We start from the raw sequence: 7,332 nt of genomic DNA, 5'->3' as shown, positions 1-7,332 counted from the left end.
CTATCTATCTAGACAACCAGAAAAGCTTTAATAGATCACTGACAAAGATGAAAAAATAACTTGTGTCTTTTTAAACTGCACATGAGCGGTTGCCAATGTGCAGTACGCCTCCATCGTGAGTTCGCGTTCACTTGGATTGTCCATGGCTGTCGGCACTTCCTCACGCAAACTCCGCCGTGTTGCGCCTGTTGTCTGGTGGCTGGATTTATTTCTACCAGTGAGTGTACAAAATCTTGAAGTTTTGTTATTCACACCCTAGTTAGTCTTACCATGCCGTAGAATGTAGTTCATGATAATGTTCGGTATAAGCGAGTGCCAAAGTCAGAAATGCATTCATGCCATTGCAGTACCCCTCCATCGTCAATTTGCGTTGACCTGGAGTTTCCATGGCGGTCGACACTACTCAACTCCTCACGCAACTGCGTCATATTGCGCCAACTGCCTACGTTTGGTGGAACTTGTTTCTGCTAGTGTACATTAGACCTTGAAGTTGTATTCGTGCCTTGCTGGTCTTACAATGCCGTAGAATGTAGTTCAGGAGAATGTTCTGTATTACTGAGCGAGTGCCAAAGTCATAAGAACATTAATGTCATTGCAGCACTCCTCCATCGTCAGTCTGCGTCGACTTGCAGTTACACTGTTTTCCATGGTCGTCTATGTTATAAAGAATTATTCCAGTATCACTCACAGCAACTTCAGATAACTCACTCTGCCTGCTGTAACCGTTACATCCTTCGCCGCAACTAAAGACCACCGAATCATGTTGCAAGTGGCTGGACCCATTCATGTTTATTTTGACCATTGAAGAATCCGCAACGTTCTTGACTCCATTGGATATCATCGTTTCATACGTTGGCACTTCCTCGCCATCATCGCTACCTCCAGTTGAATCAACGTCACCTCCATCTCCTCGCTTCTTTTTCTTTCGACAATAACAGCATACCACGCATAATCCTATTGCAATACCGACTCCCATTTGGAATGTAAAACCAGTTGAACTTGATCAACTCCTTCTTCCAAGATCAGTCCCGTCGATTTCCTGTCCACAACAGCAACATTCACATACCTGTTTATGAAGCAACAGTGCCGAGGAGCAACCTTAAGTAGCTCTTCTGCATTCGCCTTTAGGGCGTTGTCCGTTTGATGGTCACCGTGTTATCACAGTGCGTCAGTGGTCACATTATACCGGTCAATGTCCAACATGGTTTGTGGACAGTAAATATTTGCTCAATCTTTAATTAAACCACGGTGATTAAAAAAAAAAGAATGTTAATACTTAAAGGGACGACGTATATGAATCACCATGTTAATAAAAGAATATCTATTAAAGGAACACGTTGCCTTGGATCGGACGAGTTGGTCTATAAAAAGCGTTTGAAACCGTTTGTTATGAAATGTACATGGTTAGAAAGATGTTTTAAAAGTAGAATATAATGATCCACTCAAGTATCACTTACAATTGCACGGTTTTCTTTTTACGTCGCGAGCTATCACGGTCGGCCATTTATGCGAGTCAAAATGTTGACTCCCATAAATGGCCTACCGTGTTATTGGACGAGGTAAAAAGAAAACCACGCAATTTCGAGGCATATTTGTGTAGATCATTGTATTCTACTTTTACATCATCTTATTAACCACATGCGTTTTATAACAAACGGTCACAAAACGCCTTTCAAAGATCAACTCGGCCGATCCAAGGCAACGTGTTCCTTTAATCGACTCATTGTTGGCAAAGCGTGCTTGTGAAATCAAGTTTATAGGTTGTATTTGAACCTGTTTTGGTGAGCAATGATATAAAAACTAAAAAGCTCATTTCAATGTTCGTGAGACCTGTACATTTATACGTGCTGTGATATATCAAGAATTGATTCGATCTTAATATAACCACCGTGATTAATTAAGATCGAGGGGATAACATAAATAAAAGTGACGTAATGCAGTATGGACAAATTGCCCCTATTGTGTTACAGTGCTAATTAATTACAAGAAAATGTCGAAAACGATTCACAATTCTGTCGAGAAATGGTTTTTTAAAAGGAAATGACGATCAACCTTTTGGCGGACAACTGTACAATATTTGTAACCATTGGACATGGAGGGCATGCAGTGTTTGTACTAATAATGGCCTGAGCTAGCAAGTTTCATCTTTTCATTTTCCCAGAGCAAAACTGTCAAGCACATACATGTTAAAGGCAGTGGACACTATTGGTAATTGTCAAAGACTAGCCTTCATAGTTACTGTATCTGATCATGTGCATAAAATAACAAACCTGTGAAAATTTGAGCTCAATCGGTCATCGAAGTTGAGAGATAATAATGAAAAAATAGCCATTGTCACACGAAGTGTGCGTTTAGATAGTTGATTTCGAGACCTCAAGTTCTAAACCTGAGGTCTCGAAATCAAATTCGTGGAAAGTTACTTCTTTCTCGAAAACTACGTCACTTCAGAGGTAGCTGTTTCCCACGAAGTTTTATACCATTAAGCCAATAATTATTTTGAGTAGTTACCAATAGTGTCCACTGCCTTTAAAGCTATCGCACAACATCGCTAAACAGTTCTTTCCAAAGCCCACACTTCGTGTACCACAACTTATAAAATAACAAATCTGTGAAAATTTAGGCTCAATCGGTCATCGGAGTCGGGAGAAAATAATGGGAAAACCCACCCTTGTTTCTGCACGTTTCGCCGTGTCATGACATGATTCTGTTTAAAATAAATCCGTAGTTCTCGCTATCGAGAATTGATATTGTTTTACTTTTTTCTCAAAAAGTAAAGCATTTCATGAAATACAATTTCAAGCGAAGTCTTTCACCATTACCTTCTGTAAACCCTGTAAGTAAATTGTAAACCTGAGAACTTTTAAGTTTTGTTCTGTTCAGAAAGTGTCCAATGGCTTTAAATGATTTGTATTCTTTCTGATGTTCTCCTTGTTTTGAAAACCCGAACAACTGTTGCAGGGCAAAGGTTAGTCGTATCAATACAAACGGTCATACCGAACTAAAGGTTACATCAGTGGCGTTGATAATCTACGGCATTATCTTCAATCTACATCATTATCTTCTCGTACATGCAGTGCAAACATTAATGCTGCATTAGGGCTGGAACTCTAAATAAAAAATACAAAACATACACACGGCACTTGCACCATGTGTCAACATGTTGTAGGCTGAGTCAGGGTGGTGTGTTCTTGGCCCTAGTTCACAGTTCTCTCAGCAATGTTCTGAAAACACACTCAAAACAAGACTATAAACACCACCTTTCACCGGGAACTTCGAGAACAACACGCCACAAAATGGCAGCAGCATCCCAAAAGGAAAAGTAAACTAAATGCAAAATTACCCGACAATAGATTGTTATTTTACTTTGACTGGATTACCGCGTAGTCACATTTGACTAGTACACCAAATCACTTTTCGTGGCGCTATATCACAGCTTCGTTTGAGCGGATGAAACCAAAACAGCAATCCTATGTTCCCGGCAACAAGGCTTATAAAACCAAGAAACGAAACCAACACTGAGAAAGCCCTTGTAATGGGCTTTCCAATGGTATAAAACTTGTACAAATCGAGGACTATTGTTAGGGTGATTTGACCGCGGCTACTTTGTATTTTCTCCTTTTGACAGCTCAAACGTTCACAGAAATCCCGTTAAACATGCCTTTGATGAGCACTCTCAGTATTCCAACTTGCTGTTCTTTTCGGTCTAAATAAGACAGAAAGCATCCACGAAAAAAAGTCTAACTTTAGCATGCAGGAAAGTGTAAGTTTACATTAAGATCATCACAATTTTTGTCAAATTTCAAGGCTTACGCCTTGGGAGTTTTCGTCAAATAAAACGCTTTATTTTATGAAAACATTGCAAGGCTTGCTGGGATTTCATTTAATTTCAAATCATTTTCGAAATGTGCAATACTTAGGCCCCTCCCCAAGGGATTTGTTTTTGAGTCAACCGAATTTTGACAAAAACACAACACCTGGGATTTTCTCCCCAGTTTTCCGGATGATCAATTTATGAAACCTTGAAAAAGGAAAACCTTAAAAGAACATTAAGATTTCGGGGAGAGCGCTGTTCGCTCGTCTTTTATTCTGACGAATAAAGTCAGAACCACTCTGATGCATAACAACCCATTATCTCTCACTTGTGCTAAGAGAACCCGTAGCTTAAACTGTAAGAGGTGGGCTTTGGATATTACTGACCTGGGTTCGAATCCCACTACTACCAATCTTTTTTCTTTTACTAAGCCGTCATAACAACGCATTATTTAAGTAGTGTTTTAAATCACCTCCTAACACCAACGGGCACTGTGGCGACACAGTGCACTGGATCGTTCGCTTGCGTGCGTTCCAGAGCTGGGAGACCCGGTTCGAATCCCGCCCCGTACCAAAGGGACATGACTTTTACTGCTAGCACCAGTAAGTGATTGGGGTCCGTCATGTCTCTCCCCAAATTAGGGTAGGATGATTATCCCGGGTCGGAAAGTAAAGGAGGGGCCGGGACTAGCCATCCCTTAAGGGTTCTAATGGGTGATCACCACGCTGGTTTCGATCAGACTTTGAGTCCCCTGAATGCCTGGTCTTCACTCTAACTAACTTTCTGCACAAATTTTTTTTAATTTCAAACTATTTTTAAGATAATATTTCATTTCCGCCTATTTTTTAGGCAAAGCGAATATAAAAATTCACAGCTGAAAACTAATGGACAGATTTTTGTTTAAATGTCGGCGTATTGTTTCTTTACCAATAAACGTGGTATTTTAGGGGAGGCTTAATGGAGTGCGAGGAGTTGACATTATTTCTCTGATTAAATTGAGTTTCCAAACAAGCCCCACCAAAGCACCTGTAACTCAGCAACTGTCTTCTAAATATCAATGGTTTTTATGCCACAGCAAGTTAGGCAAATCGGAGAGAGAAAAAATGATGCTGAAACTTGCAGGACTTACCCGCGATTCCCCTTCATATATAAAATCTTAGCCATTTTATTAGTTTTCGTTACAAAAGGTTGCAAGGGCATTTTATCCGACTAATTAAATGCAGCCCAATTTCGACAAAGATGCAGGGTTAACAACCCCTTGGGATTTATCAAATTTTAACCCCATTTCGACAAAGATGCAAGGTTTACCCCTTGGGATTTTATCAAATTTTAGCCCAATTTCGACAAAGACGCAAGGCTTACCCCTTGGGATTTTATCAAATTTTCGATCTATTTCGAAAAAAATGCAAAGTTTAACCCTTTGGAATTTTATCAAATTTTAGCCAAATTTCCTAATAGATGCAAGGTTTTATACCCCATGGAAGTTAATCAAATTGGGCAATATTGTTAAAATCCCAAGGGGGTAAACTTTGCATCTTTGTCGAAATTGGGCCAACATAATTGATTATTTTGGTAAAATCCCCAGGGGTAAACTTTGCATTTTTGCCGAAATTGGGCTTAAATTTGATAAAATCTCAAGGGGTTAACCTTGCATCTTTATCGAAATTGGGCTAAATATTAATAAAATCCCAAGGGGTAAACCTTGCATCTTTGTCGAACTTGGGCTAATATTTGATAAAATCCCAAGGGGTAAACCTTGCATCTTTGTCGAACTTGGGCTAATATTTGATAAAATCCCAAGGGGTAAACTTTGCATCTTTGTCGAACTTGGGCTCATATTTGAGAAAATCCCAAGGGGTAAACCTTGCATCTTTGTCGAACTTGGGCTAATATTTGATGAAATCCCAAGGGGGTAAACCCTGCATCTTTGTCGAACTTTGGCTAAATATTAATAAAATCCCAAGGGGTAAACCTTGCATCTTTGTCGAAATTGGGCTAATATTTGATTATATCCCAAGGTTTAAACCTTGCATCTATGTCGAAATTGGGCTAATATTTGAAAAAATCCCCAGGAGTAAACCTTGCATCTTTGTCGAAATTGGACTAAAATTTGATAAAATCCCAAGGGGTAAACATTGCATCTTTGTCGAAATTAGGCTAAAATTGGATAAAATCCCCAGGGGTAAACCTTGCACCTTTGTCGAAACTGGGCTAAAATTTGATAACATCCCAAGGGGTAAACTTTGCATTTATTTTCGATTTTGGGCTAAAGTTTGATAAAATCCCCAGGGGTTAACCTTGCATCTTTATCGAAATTGGGCTAAAATTTGATAAAATCCCAAGGGGTAAACTTTGCATCTTTGTCGAAATTGGGGTCATATTTGATAAAATCCCAAGGGGTAAACCTTGCATCTTTGTCGAAATTTGGCTAAAAATTGATAAAATCCCAAGGGGGTAAACTTTGCATCTTTGTCGAAATTGGGCCAACATGATGGATTATTTTTGATAAAATCCCAAGGGGTAAACTTTGCATTTTTTGCAAAACTGGGCTAAAGTTTGATAAAATCCCCAGGGGTAAACCTTGCTCCTTTGTCGAAACTGGGCTAAAATTTGATAACATCCCAAGGGGTAAACTTTGCATTTTTGCCGAAATTTGGCTTAAATTTTATAAAATCAAAACATTGCATTTTTGTCGAAATTGGGCTAAATATTAATAAAATCCCAAGGGGTAAACCTTGCATCTTTGTCGAACTTGGGCTAATATTTGATAAAATCCCAAGGGGTAAACCTTGCATCTTTGTCGAAATTGGGCTAAATATGAAAAAAATCCCAAGGGGTAAACCTTACATCTTTTTCGAAATTGGGCTAAATATTAATAAAATCCCAAGGGGTAAACCTTGCATCTTTGTCGAAATTGGGCTAATATTTGATTATATCCCAAGGGGTAAACCTTGCATCTTTGTCGAAATTGGGCTAATATTTGATAAAATCCCAAGGGGGTAAACTTTGCATTTTTGTCGAAATTGGGCTAAAATTTGATAAAATCCCAAGGGGTTAACCTTGCATCTTTATCGAAATTGGGCTAAAGTTTGATAAAATCCCAAGGGGTTAACTTTGCATCTTTATCGAAATTGGGCTAAAGTTTGATAAAATCCCAAGGGGGTAAACCCTGCATCTTTGTCGAACTTTGGCTAAATATTAATATAATCCCAAGGGGTAAACCTTGCATCTTTGTCGAAATTGGGCTAAAATTTGATAACATCCCAAGGGGTATACTTTGCATTTTTGTCGAAAATGGGCTAAAATTTGATAAAATCCTAAGGGGTTAACCTTGCCTCTTTAACGAAATTGGGCTAAAATTTGATAAAATCCCAAGGGGTAAACTTTGCATTTTTGTCGAAATTGGGCTAAAATTTGATAAAATCCCAAGGGGTAAACCCTGCATCTTTGTCGAAATTGGGCTAAAAGTTGATAAAATCCCAAGGGGTTTACTTTGCATTTTTGTCGAAATTGGGCTAAAA

This window comes from Asterias amurensis, chromosome 9 (assembly GCF_032118995.1).
Source record: "Asterias amurensis chromosome 9, ASM3211899v1".
Lineage (NCBI taxonomy): Eukaryota > Metazoa > Echinodermata > Asteroidea > Forcipulatida > Asteriidae > Asterias > Asterias amurensis.
Note: the sequence above shows the minus strand (reverse complement) of the source record.